Source organism: Melanerpes formicivorus, unplaced genomic scaffold (assembly GCF_026170545.1).
Source record: "Melanerpes formicivorus ecotype bairdi unplaced genomic scaffold, bMelFor1.0.p_v2 SCAF_12, whole genome shotgun sequence".
In the NCBI taxonomy this organism is placed as follows: domain Eukaryota; kingdom Metazoa; phylum Chordata; class Aves; order Piciformes; family Picidae; genus Melanerpes; species Melanerpes formicivorus.
This window is the reverse complement of record NW_027142364.1, coordinates 3,834,352-3,853,427: the sequence shown is the minus strand read 5'-3', so window position 1 is coordinate 3,853,427 and position 19,076 is coordinate 3,834,352. Positions and strand designations below refer to the sequence as shown.

Below are 19,076 nucleotides of genomic sequence, written 5' to 3'. Positions count from 1 at the left end.
ACAGAGACATTTTACCTAACTTTGAGGTTTCTTCTTCTGTCTATAGAGTAACTTGACCCTTGGTTTTTGTAGTCATAGAATCACTTTGGTTGGAAAGAAACTTTTAATTAGGACCATCACGTCCAACTGTTAACTCAGTACTGCCATTTCACCACTAAACCATGTCCCTCAGCACCACATCTACATGTCTTTAAAATACCTCCAGGGATGGTGATTCCACCACTTCCCTGAGCAGTCTGTACCAGGACCTGACAACCCTTTCAGTGAATACATTTTCCCTAATATCCAATCAAAGTCTCCCCTGGTGCAACTTCAGGCCATTTTCTCTTGTCCTACTGCTTGTTGCTTGTGACAACAGACCAACCTTCACCTCCCCATCTTGCTACAGCCTCCTTTAAAGTAGTCATAGAGAGTGAGAAGGGTTCCCCTCAAATAGTCTACAATACCTCCCAGAACTACTATGCAGAACTACCACACAGTGTTAAAATAAAATAGAGCCAGTCTGAGAAGGACTGGCTGATGTAGCACTTTGCTCTTGCATGATCAAACTTTTTCTTTCAAGGCCATTTGAGCTCTCCTCCTGTCTTGTCCTCCTTCCCTCCTCCTTAACTCACCAAGCACTCTCAACCGTATCAGAGCCTGATATGGACTGTAATTCAATAAGCATCAATCCTTATTCCATCCTTCAAGTCCTTAATGAAAATATTGAATAAAATCAGACCCAGGACAGATTCCTGCCTAATCCAATGTGATGCATCTTTCTAGTTCATCAGGGAGACAGTCCAGCGCAGGGCAGGGTCACAGCTAAGCTGCAGAGCTATGTGCTGGCTCACAGATATAACACTGAGAGGAGCAAATCCATTGTCACCCTGAGCACATGGCACTTTGTGCAACAATCCTCCCCAGCACCACTTCCATCATGGGCAAAATGGGAGTACCTTAAAATCAAAAAAATTGTGAAAGGACTATTTATATTCCAAGTAGTCAGTCACAATGCATGCAGGTCCTGGGCTGCACTGAAAGAAGTGTGGCCAGCAGGATATGGGAGATGACTCTCCCTCTCTGCTCTGCTCTTGTGAGACCCTGCCTGGAGTACTGAGTCCAGTTCTGGTGCCACCACCACCAGAGGAACATGGAGCTGCCAGAGTGAGTCCAGAGGAGGGCTACAAAGATGATCAGAGGGCTGCAGAACCTTCCCTATGGGGACAGGCTAAGAGAGCTGGGGCTGCAGCCTTCCAGTACCTGAAGGAACCTAGAAGAAAGCTGGAAAAGGACTTTTTACAAGGGCTTGTAGTGATAGGACAAGAGGAAATGGAGTGAAGCTTGATGACAGTAGATTTAGACTGAAGAAATTCTTTACAGTGAAGGTGGTGGACACTGAAAGAGGTTGCCCAGGGAGGTCATGGACACCCCCTCCTTCGAGGTGTTCAAGGCCAAGTTGGATGAGGCTTTGAGCAACATGGTCTAGTGAAAGTGTCCCTGCCCCCAGCAGGGAGACTGGGACTAGGTGATCTTAAAGGACCCTTTCAAACTAAACCATTCTAAGAATCCATGAATATGCTACAATACAGTACACCAAGGAAGGTCACTAATTGCACCTAGGAATACCTGGATGAAATTTCTAAGTATTACCTATTTCAGACTTCTGCAAATGACATGAAAGCCAATAAAAGCACTAGTGATAAAACACATCTGCAGCTCTCCAGTCAAAGCAGAGAGATCGGTGTGTTATGCAACTTGAAGCAAAGATCCAATCACTGAAGTGTTCTAGTTCTTTAAAAAAAATATAACAAAATCACTGTGTGTGGGCATTTCACATAAGTTTCCCATTTCTAAAAGCCTTCCCACTGCTGCTATCTTAATTCTCCTGCTAAAACGCCTTACTTGATGCCTGAGAGCTTATCTTTCAGTATTTGACCTTAAAGACCAAATCCGATGTAGGCAGCAAAAATTCAAGCCACTCCTTAAACAACTGAAGGCAAACACCACAAAACCCTGCACAAACCCCAGAAATATTTTCAGATCTCCAATAATAAAGAAAACGAATCTCTAGCTATCCTGACACACTGGCGCTTGAAGCAAAGGATAAATGATGTGTTTTCCTTAACAACATTTTATTTTAGGCATGAACTTGATCCTGGAGTCACTACTCGCTCAAAAGAATAGTGAAGAGGTGATTGGGAACAGTCAGCATGGCTTTGCCAAGGGCAAATCCTGCCTGACCAACCTGGTGGCCTTCTATGAGCAGGTGACAAAATTAATAGATGAGGGGCGAGCAACTGATGTCGTTTACCTGGACCTGAGCAAAGCCTTCGACACTGCGGTGCGGGACATCCTGGTCTCCAAACTGGTGACACATGGGTTTGATGGGTGGACCACTAGATGGATAAGGAACTGGCTTGATGGCTGCACCCAAAGAGTGGCTGTCAATGGCTCCATGTCCCAGTGGAGGCCAGTGACAAGCGGAGTCCCTCAGGGATCAGTCCTGGGACCTGTCTTATTCAACATCTTTGTGGGGGACATGGACAGTGGCATTGAGTGCACCCTCAGCAAGTTTGCTGATGACACCAAGCTGTGTGGTGCAGCAGACACGCTGGAGGGAAGGGAGGCCATCCAGAGGGACCTTGACAGGCTGGAGAGGTGGGCACAAGCCAACCTCATGAAGTTCAATAAGAGCAAGTGCAGGGTCCTGCATCTGGGTCAAGGCAATCCCAGGCACAAATACAGGCTGGGCAGTGACTGGCTGGAAAGTAGCCCTGAGGAGAGAGACTTGGGGGTGCTGGTGGATAAAAAGCTCAACATGAGCTCTCAATGTGCACTTGCAGCCCGCAAAGCCAATCAGATCCTGGGCTGCATCAGGAGAAGTGTGGTCAGCAGGTCGAGGGAGGTGATCCTCCCCCTCTACTCAGCCCCGGTGAGACCCCACCTGGAGTACTGTGTCCAGTTCTGGAGCCCCTATTACAAGAGGGATGTGGAGGTGCTGGAATGTGTCCAGAGAAGGGCCACAAGGATGATCAGAGGGCTGGAGCACCTCTCCTATGAGGGCAGACTGAAGGAGTTGGGGCTGTTCAGTCTGCAGAAGAGAAGGCTCCGAGGTGACCTAATTGTGGCCTTCCAGTATCTGAAGGGGACCTACAGGAAGGCTGGGGAGGGACTTCTCAGGATCTCAGGTAGTGATAGGACTAGGGGGAATGGAATGAAGCTGGAGGTGGGGAGATTCAGGCTAGATGTGAGGAGGAGGTTCTTCACCATGAGAGTGGTGAAACCCTGGAATGGGTTGTCCAGGGAGGTGGTCGAGGCCCCGTCCCTGGGGGTGTTTAAGAGCAGGCTGGATGAGGCTCTGTCCAGCCTGATCTAGTGTGGGGTGTCCCTGCCCGTGGCAGGGGGGTTGGAACTAGATGATCCTTGTGGTCCCTTCCAACCCTGAATGAAACTATGAAACTATGTTTCCAAGGTGTCCTGGCCATAAGTCTGTATCTATTGACCTGCTTGTTCTACCTTGACTGCTCCCAGCAGGAGCAGGGAGGTCATTCCTCCCCTGTACTCAGCACTGGTTAGGCCACTCCTTGAGTACTGTGTCCAATTCTGCCCCTCAGTTTAGGAAAGATATTGAGTTGCTGGAAGGTGTCCAGAGAAAGGCAACAAAGCTTGGGATGGGTTTGGAATACAGGCCCTATGTGGAGAGGCTGAGGGAGCTGGGGTTGCTTAGCCTGGAGAAGAGGAGGCTCAGGGGAGACCTTATTGCTGTCTACAACTACCTGAAGGGAGGTTGTAGCCAGGTGGGGCTTGGTCTCTTCTCTCAGGCAACCTGTGACAGAACAAGAGGACACAGCCTCAAGCTGCACCAGGGGAGATTTAGGCTGGATGTTAGGAAGAAATTCTTCATAGAGGGTAATTTGCCACTGGAATGGGCTGCCCAGGGAGGTGGTGGAGTCGCCATCACTGGATGTGTTTAAGAAGAGACTTGATGGGGTGCTTGGTGCCATGGTTTAGTTGATTAGATGGTGTTGGATGATAGGTTGGACATGATGATCTCAAAGGTCTCTTTCAACCTGGTCGGTTCCATTCCATTCCATTCCATTCCATTCCATTCCATTCCATTCCATTCCATTCCATTCCATTCCATTCCATTCCATTCCATTCCATTCCATTCTCCTGCTGTCAACAGGGCAGGATAATCCAAAATACCTGGTGTGCAAATTCCCATCATATGGTTTGTCTCTGCTTCATGCCATCCTTCAACAAAAGCTATCTGCTATAGCATGGGTAAGCATCAGGTCTTTTCACATCAACCAGATGTGGAAGCTCTCAAATGTACATAATGAAGTCACTTCTGCTACAAAGGGTTTAAAAAAATACATAGAAGTGCAATCAGCCTTCCCCGTCCCCCAGTACTGTTTTGATGTGTACCTTCATTGGGATGGAGCAAGGAAAATAAGAGCATTAGTAACCTACAACTTGAAATGAAATGCTGGATGCAAGGGACAAATGGAGTCTAAGTGACATGTTGGGTTTGTTTTTTCTCTGCTTCTTTGCTGCTACTGCTGGAAGACAGCAATAACAGCTCCTACTTTATTGGCTAAAGATCTGAGTGGATTCCTACTGTGCACACGCAGTTGGTCCATTAGAAGGCAGAAAAGGGCTTTCTTAGTAAAATAGAGCAACCCTCCATCTCTGCCACATACATTTCACATCCTAAGAAAGTGCTTTGTACAATTCTCAAAGAAGATAACAGGGGCCACGGGCTGCACACGGCTGCAGCTGGTTGGTTTTGAAGGAACACCAAATTAAACAATGACATAACCCACAGAAAGCCCAAGCTGAATCTGCTGGAACAACAAACCACTTACACACAAGGCCTCCTCTTGGAGAGCTCTCCTTTGGACTTTTGACGTGGTTTAGCTTCTTTGCTGTGTCAAAACAATATTTTTTCATTTTCTGCAGCTTCCCTTTTTGCTATTATGTAACAGGAGCCAGCACGCTGCACGGCTTTGAGCAGACAGCCAAAGCTCTGCAGATCAACAGGGGCTGACTAGCAGGCTGCCACAGGCAGTGGCCATCCTTCCATCCTCCTGTCAAGCACACTTTTAGGAACAGCACAGCTGATTCACACAAAAGCAGCTAACCAAGAATGACTATTTCAAACTCTGATGATTTTGTATTAGCATTTTTCCCCCCAGTTTCAAAGAACTCATCTTGGCACAAGCAAAACTCCTGTTAGAGAAGGCAGGCAAGCATCCATGTGTGTGAGACAGGTGGAGATAAGCTCCATGGTAATGTCTTCTCCTTCTGGCAACCGCCCCATACGTGTGACAGCTATTCATATAGTTGAATCTTTGTGGCTATAAACCTTGAGCCTCTCCAGCTTGATCTAAAGCATTACTCTTCTTATCCCAGAGGTACAACATGTTTGGGTTCAAGAGGGACACACTGCACTGCTCCATGGGTTGCATGTTGAATTTGCATCAGCTCCATGGCACTACTCAGATCATATAGACACACTTGGAAAATAGGATTTTTATCCCCTAGTCTTGTCCCTGTAAGCAGTAGCTCATATCCTCTCCTTGTCCCTCTGAGCAGTAGCTGTTCCTACCCTGTAGCCCACTACCAAGTGCAATACTCTGAGACTGAAACAGCTAAAAAGAAAAAAGATAAACCATCAATCCTTTCCAGTTAAAGGAATTATTATCAATCATTGTCTTTTTCTGCACTGTGCTTAAGGTATCTGAGGACTGCTTGGAGAACTGGTAGAACCATAAAATGGTTTGGGTTGGAAGGCACCTCAAGGACCATCTAGTTCCAAGCCCCCTGCCATGGGCAGGGACATCTTGTGCTAGACCAGGTTGCCGAAAGCCCCTTCCAGCTTGGCCTTGAACCCTTCTAGGGATGGGGCATCCATAACCTCTTTCAACAATCTGTGTCTCACTTTCCAGGTAAAACTGGCTGTTCCATCCCCACTACAAACTTTGCCAACAAACACTAATCTTTTCCTAGATATGATGGAGTTCTTCAAACCTCTCACAATAGTTGGAACTGCTCTTAACTACTTTCATTTATTTGTGTCTTGCTCCATACTCTCCCCCTCTCAGTTTTCCTCATTTCCTCTCACTTCAGCCCTTGCCTGCCTGTCTGCCCAGCCTTTGTCAGTATTCCATAGCCAGGGTAGAACCTGGAAGGCAGCCCCTGGCAGCCCTCCAAGTCTGACAAACGGAGTGGCCATTCAAAAAGCAGTAACTTCTGCAATGAACACCACCATACTGTAACTGTGACCCTGGGCTGCCACAAGTTACACAGCCAGGAAAGCCCTGCAGGATTCTCTAGCTTAAGGCAGGAGAAGGAGGAGGAGAGATGGCCATCTACACAGCCTAGATACCCACGTTTCTTAACATGTGAAAGACCTCAACAGAGCCTCAAAAGGACGCCTGATGCCAGCTGTGCAATGATGTCATTTGGCATTTACGGAGGCAAGACTTCCTCTCAGAAAGAAAAGGCTCCCTTCACTCACAGCAACTGACTCTCAGCTGCTGAGCAAAGAGAAAGCCTGAGCACCACCAAGTCAAAGGAGTCTCACAATTACTTCTCCTTACACTGATGAAAAGCACAAGCGTGACAGCACCAAAAACTACTATCTTTATTCTCAGCCAGGTGACTGATTGTCTGTGGCATTCCACCACCAGCTTGAGAAGCAGCAGACAGCATGAGCTTGTCTCTGTCACCCTCTGGCCTCCCTGATGAGACAGACAGCCATCAGGTCCACCCAAGGGAGAGGTGATCCCTGCACGCTCTAAGAAGTGAGATGGAAAGAGCAAACTATCAAACGCAGACTTTGTCAAGTCTACAGTGTCACCCATCCAGGGTTTTAAATCTCATGACTGCTGCCCCATGCCAGTCAGGAAATACTTGTCTCTGAACTACAACCCCCAACACAGGGAGACAATGGCATTACTATTTGAACCCAAAATAAAACTCTTTTTTTTTTTGACCCTCAAAAACATGACCATACAAAAAAAAGTCCACTGAAAGCCTTTGATAATCTGCCCATTGCACACAATAATAGCATTTTCCTGATCAAACACAACATGAGCAAAATACCCTGCAAAAACTGCATATTTGCACAGGAAAACAATCAGACAGCTCAGCCAAAACAGACTCCATAGGAGCTCCAAACTTGGTTGGGATTAAACGGAGCACCTCGGCCAAAATTAACAATGTCCTTGGCAATGAACCTTCTAAAGCCACTGGGTTTGCTACAACAATATGAAGGCAGCTGAACACCTCCTCAATGCAAAGTCATAATGCTGCTTGTTGTGGTCTAAGACACTTTTAAGACAAGGACCACAAGCTAAATTTTACCCTCAGTCCACTCCTCAGCCACAACTTCTTATAAGGCCTTGTTTGAATCAGGGCCTGGAGAACAAGTCATACAAAGAGCAGCTGAGGGAACTGGGGTTGCTTGGTCTGGAGAAAAGAAGGCTCAGGGGGACACCTCATTGCTCTCTACAACTACCTAAAAGGAGTTTGGTAGTGAGTTTGGGGTTGGTCTCTTCTCCCTAGTATCAGGTGACAGAATGAGAGGAAATGGCCTCATGTTGCACCAGTGGAGGTTTAGCTTGGATATTAGGAGAAATTTCTTTACTGCAAGAGTGGTCAGGCATTGGAACAGGCTGCCCAGGGAGGTGGTGGAGTCACTGACCCTGCAAGGATTAAAAACAAACAACCACACAGACATGGCACTTCGGGACATGGTTATAATGGCCACAGTGGTGTTAGGTCACTGGCTGAACCCTATGGTCTTCGAAGCCTTTTCCAACATGAGCAGTTCCATGATTCTATGAATCAAACTACAAATTAATGGAGAAATGTTGCCTTTAGTTTTCACAGGGGGCAAGAAGAAGTGCTTTGGGATGGTTAGCTTTAGCAATAAGCTCTATGCCCCTCTCAAGAATAGAATGTAAGCAGGATAAACTTTCTCTAAAACAGGGTGAGAGTAGAAAATGTGTTGTCTCTTCATTGTTCTTGATTTTGTCTTCACATTTACATTTAAACAGGAATCTTATGCCTGTGCACTACTTGCACTATAGGCATGCTTTTCAAGGAGGTGAGATTCCACAGGAAAAGTATGTAAGAAACAAAACAAATAATTCCAAATTATAATGGTTGAAATGCAAAGACTTTTCTTCATGGAGACTGCACTGGGGTCTTTTACTGTCAACCCAGTGAATGGCTGCAGAGACACAATATTTATTGAATGAAGCCCAGCCTACCTTTTCTGACCTCTTTTTCCAGAGGAAAACTAGGAGATAATCAGAGTGCAATGAGTGGGGGAGGACACTGCCATAAGCCAGGAAATCAAAGAACACTTTTTTCTGCCCACTACAGCTCAAAGACATGGAAACCAAAAGCTCCCCTCTCTAAATCAACCCAAACATCTACAGATTGACAGCAGAACAGGAATTAGTTTATCTTCCTCGTGACAGATGACAATCAACATACTTGACTAATCCCAGCCTAAACTCTGTCTGAATGATAAACTATGATTACATGAGCTAAGAAGAAAGAATATTTCATAAAGATCAGGTGCTACAGGCATAGAATCATACAACATTTTGGGTTGGGAGGGACCTTTAAAGGTCATCTAGTCTAACCCCCCTGTAGCAAACAAGGACGTCTTTAAGTCCTACAATGCAAAAGTGAAAAAGGCTGACATGATGTTATGAGTTCCTTCCCCTACCTGTGATGTGATGAGTGCACCCAAGAAGATTTAAAAAGCTTAATCTGTAATGTTTCTGTCCCCTTGTCAACTACTACTACTGAGCTGGAAGAACTGCCTGTGCAATTAGCAGTCCTGTATGGGATGAGGGCAATACACAATCATAGAACTGTTAGGGTTGGAAAGGAGCTCAAGGATCATTCAGTTCTAATCCCCCTGCCACGAGCAGGACACCTCACACTAGAGCAGGTTGCTCAGAGCCACATGCAGCCTGGCCTTAAAAACCTCCAGGGATGAGGCTTCTTCCACCTCCCTGGGCAACCTGTTCCAGTGTCTCACAAGCCTCATGGTGAAAAACTTCTTAACATCCAATCTCAATTTACCCACAAACTGTTTACCACAGAGAATCTTTCCTAATATTTGAAGTGTTTCACAGAAATATCCACCTGATTACAGCTCAATAGGAAGGCCTCAAAGCAGCTGCAGGAATTTCAACTTGATCTGAATTTCATTGCCAAGATGAAATTCAGGCAAAAGTCAGATGAATCATGGTAAATCAAAGCAGCTGCTTCTAAGCACAGCTCCTTACAGCAAATAAAAATAAACAAAAGGACCCCAAATGCAAGCTTCAGGACAAAAATCTTTTTAAACAAACCTTGTAGAATATTAAAATGGCCGCTTCATTTCAGAAGAGTGTCTGTCTGCTCTGTGAACTGCAATGCTCAAAGCATACCCTGCATTTCTAAAAAGAGAGTTTCTCCCTCCAGTGAAAGAAAATATACCAGAGGTCACAAAAGGTTGTGAAATCAAGTTGTACCTTTCTTCAGACAAGGAAGACTAGCTGATGGGTTTTGAAGCACAGCCTAAGAGACATTGGTAAACAAAGCCCTGTAGAATAGAAGAGAATAAGCCAGGTTGGAAAAGACCTTCAAGATCATCGCGTCCAACCCATCAACCAACATAACCTAATCAACTAAACCCTGCAACCAAGCACCCTATCAAGTCCCCTCCTAAATACCTCCAATGATGGTGACTCCACCACCTTCCCAGGCAGCGCATTCCAATGGGTAATCACTCGCTCTGTGAAGAATTTCTTCCTAACATCCAGTCTGATCCTCCCCTGGTGCAGCTTGAGACTGTGTCCTCTTGTTCTGGTGCTGCTTGCCTGGGAGAAGAGACCAGCCCCCACCTGTCTACAACCTCCCTTCAGGTAGTTGTAGAGAGTAATAAGGTCTCCCCTGAGCCTCCTCAGTAACTTCAGTGGGACCATGAAATTCCACGTCACAGCCTTTGCAAATCTAGAATATCCAGATGGACACTGTTCACAACATCTGGGTACACAAATAAGGGTTGTTTGTTAAATTATTAGCCTTAAAACTATTTTATATTTTATACTCTGGAAAGAGGAAGTGTTTTACCTCTTCCCTAGAAATACTCTCCCCCTTCTGGCTGAGTGTCCCTCATATTGCCAAATAAGGGAAACATGGTTCCCCTCCTTTGTCGGTGGTCCACGTTATCTCCTCCTAACTGGTGGGAATCCACTGTTTATCTTGCTCTGAAGCTCTGAGACCTTTGTGTAACTCTTCTCCCCAACTTGGGGATTTAACCACTGAGCATTTAAGCAGGATGAAAATGTACTGGGTGAGCTTTTTTTCTGTTGGTTGCCTATCTATAAATTACATAAATTCCTAGGAAAAGGACTCAGATTTCAGCCTTCTGGATTTGACTGTCAGTCACAGAAGAAACTGCAAATTCTTGAGATAACATGAAGATCCTCTGGGGGAAGAGGCTGTGCCTTACGTCATTCAACACTGACTTCCTGATAAATCATGGAGTAGATAGCTTATCCAGCACCTCCTGCCAAGGAGATCCTGCTGGCACAATGAGACAAGGGAGGGATGAAAGCAGATGAGAAGAATATGAGAGTCTAGAGGGGCTGATCAGGATTGGGAAAACAGCCTTTAGCAAAAACTCCAGCCCCTGTCAAAAGGGGTTTTAAGTCAGCAGGAAAGACAAATGAGAGCCCTGGACCCAGATTTCCCCACTCTTCACCAGACATGCTTTATTCTTTCCTAAGTGGACTTGGAACTGTGTTTCTAGCAGGCTAGCACACTTACTAAGATTAGGGAGCTTCAACCAAGGTTTATTTTGTTTGAGCTTCACTAATGAGACTAAAAAAATGTAACCAGAATCAAGGCTGGTCACTCTGTCCCATTTGTGCCTCAGAGCCATGGATGCCCCAAAAGATCAGCTCTCAGAGCAGCCTATAACCACGCTGGATCACAGGTATCCACAGCTATCCTGATGCTTTGTTTGCATTTCCAGTTACAGAAAAATCTGGGTGAAACCAAGTTTGACACATTCCCCTTCATCTTTAAAAAAACAGCTAACACTGAACGTGGGAGAAGGTTGTGCAATTAAATTAAGAGGCTATGCTAGCATTTAGTTAATGAAGAGAATCTCTTATCAACAACTTCTGGTGCCAAAGTTATGAAGCTGGTTCCTCAGCCTTTCAAGATAAGCGCATAAAAATAGAGAGTGAGTATCTCCTCCCTCCCCGCCCCAGCCCTCCCAGCTTGCAGGACTCTGCTCACACAGCACAAACCAGCCTTCCGCCAGAGTGGAGCACTGGGATGGGGAAGATGTAGGTCTGCCATGGCATTCAGGCTTCCCATAAACTTGGGGTTTGTTCCAGCAATATGGATAGAGCAGGAAAGTATCTCCACCCTCCCAACATTTCACATGCAGACAAACTTTAATAGGCTTGCAAACTCCTGGAAATTATTTTGCACACAGTAGACTTTTGGGAAAGTTGGTCAAGGTAACCTAGAGGGAGCTACCCACAGGCAGCTCCAAGCCAAACACTGCTGGGTTTGAGGCTGGGCAAAGCAATGGCTGAAGGAGAGTGCACACTCATCCTGGGTGTGGACATTTCAGACCACTGGTCTCCTTGTGGTATTTGGCTTTTACCTTTTTCCAAAGCCCAGTGATGCAGGTCAAGTTTCAAGACAGCGGAGGAAACAGGTCTCTCTCTCACACAGCCTTTGTCCCAGTGATGCTGGAGAAACATTTTAGCAATTCTTTTTGCTGAAGAAAAGTTATAAATCAAGTCTGATGTGGATACATTCTTGCATGCATGAAGGTTGACCTGAAGGTGGGAATGTACTTTGCCTGACCCCTGCATCATGTCAATGTGTTTCTAATATATTCACCAGCCCATCCAGAGCTCGCTTAAGTGGTTACTTTATGTGACTATGAAGTGAGATACTCTGATAAATAATCAGTTTGACCTCGCTAATGGAGTTGACTCTGGTACACAAAGGTCTACTCCCAGCATGTCAACATCAGAAGCAGCTGAAACTCCTTAACCATTTTGTTTTCTGCCTGGACAAATTATTTCACAGCCTTTTATTTTAGAGAAAATACAGGAGATAAAGAAGTAGGCCTATTTCCAAACAGAAACAAAACCACAAGCTTGGTCATGATGTGAGAGATAAGGTCAAGGCACGAGAATATCACACTGGAAATTCCCTGGTGTCACAAGTTAACTGCTTTCTCAAGCTCAGACTAGTGCCCTAATTAATGCATCCTATTTCCTCTCACTTATTAAAACTTACAGAAAGGCAGCATGCACACACCACACTGTGCATTTCTCATTAGACAGGAGTCTAGACAATCCAGCCAAGCAGTATTATTTGGTGAAACTATTTTAAACATGCAGCAGGAACAGTAATACCACTTAGATTTCAGCCGTGATGTGGATCTATACTCACAAGATTTAACACGTCTGTGTTTCCACTAATACTCTATTTCACATTTCATTACTTGGTATAATACTAAAATTCACATAGGCTGACAGATGTATTTTAGGCTTCAGAGTGGGTTTTTTTTTCCCCTGTGTTGCTAATAAAATCACGGTGTCAGTTTTGACAGGTTGTCTGCAGCAGACTATCTTGTTAAATCAACTTATTTTACAGAACCAAATACATTTAGGGAAGGCAGGGAAGCTGCACTTACACAGGGGGATTTTGTTTGTCAGCAGAAAAAAAAAAAAACATATTTGTGAGAAATTTTGGATGCAGAACGTTTCTACCTTGGTATAACAGAAGTCTTTATCAGTACATACAAAATCATCAGTTCCTGGCTAAAAAATAAAGTTAAAGTTACATATACTGCCATAGTGTTTCTCAGCCTCTCTGGTTACAGAATACGGAATTAACCAGGTTGGAAAAGACCTTCAAGATCATTGAGTCCAATCTACCACCCAACACCATCTAATCAACTAAACCATGGCACCAAGTGCCTCATCCAGGCTCTTTTTAAACACTTCCAGGGATGGTGACACCACCACCTCCCTGGGCAGCACATTCCAATGGCCAATCTCTCTTTCTGTGAAGAACTTCTTCCTAACATCCAGCCTAAACCTCCCCTGCTGCAGCTTGAGGCTGTGTCCTCTTGTTCTGGTGCAGGGTGCCTGGGAGAAGAGACCAACCCCCTCCTGGCTATAACCTCCCTTCAGGTAGTTGTAGACAGCAGTAAGGTCTCCCCTGAGCCTCCTCTTCTCCAGGCTAAGCAGCCCCAGCTCCCTCAGCCTCTCCTCACAGGGCTGTGCTCCAAACCCCTCCCCAGCTTTGTTGCCCTTCTCTGGACATGTTCCAGCAACTCAGCATCTTTCCTAAACTGAGGGGCCCAGAACTGGACACAGGACTCAAGGTGTGGCCTAACCAGTGCTGAGTACAGGGGCAGAGTAAGTTCCCTGCTTCTGCTGGCCACACTATTCCTGATACAGGCCTTCTTGGCCACCTGGGCACATTGCTGGCTCATGTTCATAGCTTACAGGGGCTGAAAGTGGTTGCACTACTCTTCTAAGCTTTTAAATCTCTAGGATATAGACTACAGATACATACATGGTCCAACAAACTTGCAAAACCGGTTCAGGACTGAAATAGAACAGAATTGACAGGATCAAGAATGAGTAAGTAGAGGAACTTTGCCCGGTTCCTGTCTGCATTGAATCACAGCTCCCTTAATTTCCTTTTAATTCACGGGCAAAAACAAAACACCCAAAAACAAACAACAAAAGCCCAACAAACCCAACCTCACAAAAAAAACACCCCAAAACCCACCACACCACCCAAAAAAAATGCACCAAAAAATTGATACCATTAAAAGAAAACACACCAAAAACCCAGACCACCAAAAATAGAGGAAACCCTCCAAACTTTAAAAAACTATATTTAAATGTTCTAAAGAGAGGGAGAACAAGCTAGGGTTGTACCAAGAAAGCATCAGCTGTGCTTTTGTCTGTCATCATCCACTCCACTTCATGCACTAACAACTAGCAGTGCGTGTCCCACACAGCTGAAGGATACTTGCTGGCACAAGTTCTTGCTAGCATCAGCCCAGGCTAGCCATACCAGGCAACTTTACCTCTTCAGCTCAGGATTTCTGGTTTGCTGAGTTCAGTGCTTTTAAACTGTCTTCAAATTAAAACCACTAACAGAAAGTTCTTGTGCTAAGCTCATTTTCCATGTGTTCCTGACACATTCACCTCAAAGAAACAAGTGTGCAGAACCAGCAGTATCTCCTGAGAAACGTCCTTCAACAAGGCAAGCAGGGATATGAAGCAATGGTTTTCACTTTTGGGAGAACCTCAAGGCTGGTTCAGTCCCCAAAACCAGACCTACAAAACCTCAACAGCTGGAAAGCAACATCTTTGAGGCTCTAAACTGGCTGTACAAATAAGGCACTGGAACTGCAACTGTTTGCCACCTATGTATAGCCTGCAACAACTCTTTGAACTATTGAACGATTCCAGTCTTCCTTCCTCACTTCTCCATACATAAAGAATGCCAACTCCATGTGCAGCAAACCACCTACTCAGAGAAATGGACACCAAGTCAGCTAAAAAGCAATCTGACTTCCTGAATCTCAGGAAGAATCAAACTGTTAGGGTTGGAAGGGACCTCAAAGGTCATTCAGTTCCAACCCCATGTCATGGGCAGGGACATCTCACACTAGATCAGGTTGCTCACAGCCACATCCAGCCTGGCCTTAAAAACCTCCAGGGATGGGGCTTCTATCACCTCCCTGTGTCTCACCACCCTCATGGGGAAATTTCTTCCTAACAGGTTGGATGGAGCTTTGAGGCAAATGGTATCAGCCAGTTCCAGAAAGAGTGACAAGTGACCAGACAACAGGTCACTAACTGAGTAGGTACTGAAGGTCTGGATGCAGGGACTGGTACACAGTACAACACTGGGCTCACAGGCTCTCTTCTGAGCATCTTCACCACAACGGTTGAAGATGGACTACCAGGCTAGGTGGGCCTCTGCTCTGACCCAGTAGGGCTGAATCTACTCAAATCCTCACACAAAGTATTCTTCACAGAATGCTTACACAAAGGTGCCTGCGACACCCCCCCCCGAGCTGCCTCCCTGGCTAGGCTAAGCTCTGTTTATTCTGGCACCCAGTTCCCAGCACCCACCCAGCTCCCAGACAGGATGCACTTAACAATCCATCCCCTGCTTTCTACTTGTTACTCATTTTAAGTGCTTTCATTTTGGCTCTCTCAGGTTCTTCAAATTTCAATGATGATTGGAAAAAATACAAAACTAAGATTTCATCTGATATGGGGGGGGGGGGGGAAGCTGGTTTATTAGCATTGTAAGAATGCTCAAAACTGCTTATGTTCCCACAGGACTTGCAGTCACACACAGAACTTCATAAACTACCAGATCACTACATGCCCAAGAAGCAAACCACTGAGTACATGTGAAGGAAGTGACTCAGACTGAAATTCATAAAGGACAGCATGAATGGGACAGGATTTCCGCTTACAGCTCTTTTTACATGGCAAGGCTCCTTAAGAGAAAGAAAAAAAAACCCAGCAACAAAAAAAACCCACAGCCTTGCTCCCTCCTCTCCCCATTCAGTGTTTAAAACAGCTTTGCAGCAAAGCTACAGCATGGATTTTAGATCTGAATCCTTACATCATACCTCCAAACCTGCACAAGGGACCATCCATCCTGCCACAGAAGAGTTGCTGACTTTTCAATTATAAGCTAACAGTTTCCCCTCTTTTGCCTTAAGTTGTTATATTCCCAGCATCCAGCATCACTAGAAATCTTTGTTTACAGGCACATCTACTAACCTGAAGACACCAAGGAAAAAGCCAGAAGAATGGCACACTTCTATCACCAATCTGAAACTGTTACTTCCCTAATAAAAAGAGGTCCTGATGATGTGTTATAGTGACAATCTGGAGTAAGGGGGTGAGAGAGGAACCAACATATGGTTAATTGACCATCACACCACACAGAGTAGCACAGGGAAGCACACACTGGATCCAGAATTGAAAAGCTGACTGAACCAGAAGTACTCCAGGGTCATCTACTCACTTTATTTCAGTACTATTGATGATGCTATCATCCCAATTTCTTCAACCAGTGCTCAATTGCTTTTCTGGAAACCCCCTGGCTCCTTTGATACTGGAAAGCAGCAGCAAGTTATTGACAGATGGCAGAGTTTTCCTTGACTTTCCTTACTCAAATGTACAGTCAAAATAAATGTAAAGAGTGTGTACTGATGGAAAAGTACATTCTTAAATATTTCATGTCTTGTGATTTCTGTCTTGTCTCTTCAAGGAAAAACTAGAGTCTTCCTTGTGTTCTACACTGAACCTCTTCTCCAATATTACTCTTGCAGTCCTCTAACAACCTCAATGCAGTCATAGCTCAAAGGTGCAACGCAGTGCAGAGCAACACAGCTCTGAAAGAAATTACTATCAAAACCCATGGAGCAGGACAAGCCTTTACTTCAACACAGGGGTATTAGATCTGTGACCAGAAATGCCTGTTATCCAATTCCCTATCACCACAGTGAAGATCATATTCCTGCACCAGTTAAATGGGGCACTGAAACCGCTTTCAAAGCATCAGCTTCAGAGTGACTGGGACTAGCACTGGTGAGATGCCAGCTCCTGCCCACACTCCCAGCATCGAGGCAGCATCCAGTGCTCTGCTTCTAACAAGCCCAGTTCCCCAGGAAGCAATGGCTCTGTTCTGCTCTAGAACTGTGTCCTCAGTCATACTGTTTTCTGCAGCAGTGAGGACAGAGGCTGGGTGAGTGTCTGCTCCAGCTGTGTACAGGGCTCCCACAGCCCCGCTCCCAGGGGCAGGCAGCACGGCTGTGTCAGTGACAGCAGCTTGCCAGGAGCTGGCTCACTGGATCATTCCAACATCCAGACACCAAAAATAAATGTGCCAGCTACCACTGCACAAACACACAACATGCTCCAACCAGATATGAAACACTAGGCTACAAAACACATCACACTCTCTGTTAGGAAATTCAAGCAAGCAAAATCATCAACTTCAGTTTTCCTTCACCTTACTCTTAAGTTTTACTCTGAATTCATACATTCCTACTTGCCTCTTCAGAGGTTTTTGGGTAAATTGTGTTCTAAATAAAGACTCTTACTCTCTATTTTATATATCTAGATATAGATATATAAAAATATCTCATAGGTTTTCCAGGCTATTCTGCAGTTTTGGGAGCAGCCACATCAAATTTTTAACTATTAACAGGCTTGAACTGATGCCCAGCCACAGAAAGTGATGTCTAAATGGCTTTGGTGAGTGTTGCTTCTTACATAGTTTTTGTTCCTGGCTATTCTGTCATCTTAGCAGCATGAATCAAAATTATCAGCTGTTCCCAGGTTGCTTCTAACTCTCATTCCAATGGCCATGTTAGTCATTCCCAAATAATTCACGAAGAAACTGAGAAGGTGAAAATAAGGCTGTGAGTATGGTTAGAAGCTTATAAATATCAAGAAATAATTTATTTTAGGGCATGGAAGCCATTCTGAAACTCTGTGACAACCTCTCTGCAGAAATTTGCATGCAGGTGTACGTGTAGGATTACAGCAATAGACTTTGATGTGAAAAAGCTCACATTTGAGTCCACACTATTTAGATTTTCCCTTTTCATATGATATTTGTTTTCTCCTAGTCCTGCTTTGGCCATGGGCTTTCCTGTAGAGCAGTCTGACCCTGACTCCAGGGCTGCCATCTCCAGGTGCAGATGCAGAAAGTAATTTCAAAACACCAGTGAACTGAATTTATGAGGAGGGTGGGACAGCTGATGCTTATTTGCAAGGTCTCCTGTTATGGACTTTTTCACAGTTTGAGGTAGGACTCCATCCTTTGCTGTTCTCAGATTTAAGGCACTCTCTGGCTGATGGAGCGGATGTGCCACAGCCCTGACTTCACTGTTTTTCCTGATATTTTAAGGGTGATGATGCTCTTCAGCTGGAGCACAGCAGGCTACTCCAAGAGACAAAATTAGATAAACACAAAGACTGCAGGAAAACCTTAAACTAGGTATTTTTAAATTAAACCAAGATTATTTTACAAGTGATCTTCCAGGCTGATTTAGTACCCACTAAAGCTATATTGTGCACTTCAGCTGTTAAGACTATACATTATTCCAGGTCTTCCACATGGGTGCTTCCAAACACCTCATGTATCCCAACATAGACTAGAGAAGAAAAAAACACACCATAGCTTAACATAAACAAGAATATTACAGGTCATACAAGCTGAGTGGCAAGAAATAATTAGGAAGTCTAGTACAGTAATTAATTTTCCTGGATTAAAGCATTCCCAAATACAGCTCCTTGCTAATTCTATAGCTCTCAAAGTGTGGCTGCAAATCCTCAATCCTTCCCATGCCAGCAGCACTTTGCCCCCCACTTCTGCTATTGATTAAGTTACTTTCAATGAGTATTTATTCCAGTTGCATCTCCCAAGTAAAAATACATGGCTAAATAAACATACACAATACATAAAGGAAAACCTATGCTGAATGCATAAATTCACACAGAGATTTCAAGGTGTGCTGCATTATAAATATCCTAAAAGTGCCAGGTATAAACCTGCTTAATAAACAAAAGTTTCTTCAGCCAGCTGCAGCTGTAGAATCAGCAAGGAGACAGGCAGAGAAGAGAAAGGCTGAAAGATATAAAGGATTACAAGAAGTTACTGAGCTAAATTTAGCTAGAAGTGGCTATGTGGAGAATGGCTCATAATAAATGAGGTTTGGTTAGCTGAATCACCTCATGATTTATCATAAAGCCTCTGAAAATGTTGATTATTTCAAAACTAGTCAGATCTATTTGACCACTAATTCCAATAGCGAAGCTTAAGTAATTTCTTCTGTTTCAACTAACCATACCTGCATTGAAATTTCATATAAACAAACCTGCTTTTTTTTTCCAGCAATCACCTCTAAACTTTCTAAGTTGGCAACATTTACCTAGGAGATGTAAAACAGTGGTTTTGGTTATAGGTCAGTAGCCCGTAAG

At 44.6% G+C, this 19,076-nt stretch overlaps 1 protein-coding gene across 1 annotated transcript in view; it reads right to left on the bottom strand.

Annotated features, from left to right (window-relative positions):
• FNDC3B (fibronectin type III domain containing 3B) overlaps nt 1-19,076 on the bottom strand; it is a 237,014-nt gene that overhangs the window by 87,577 nt on the left and 130,361 nt on the right. The window lies entirely within an intron of this gene.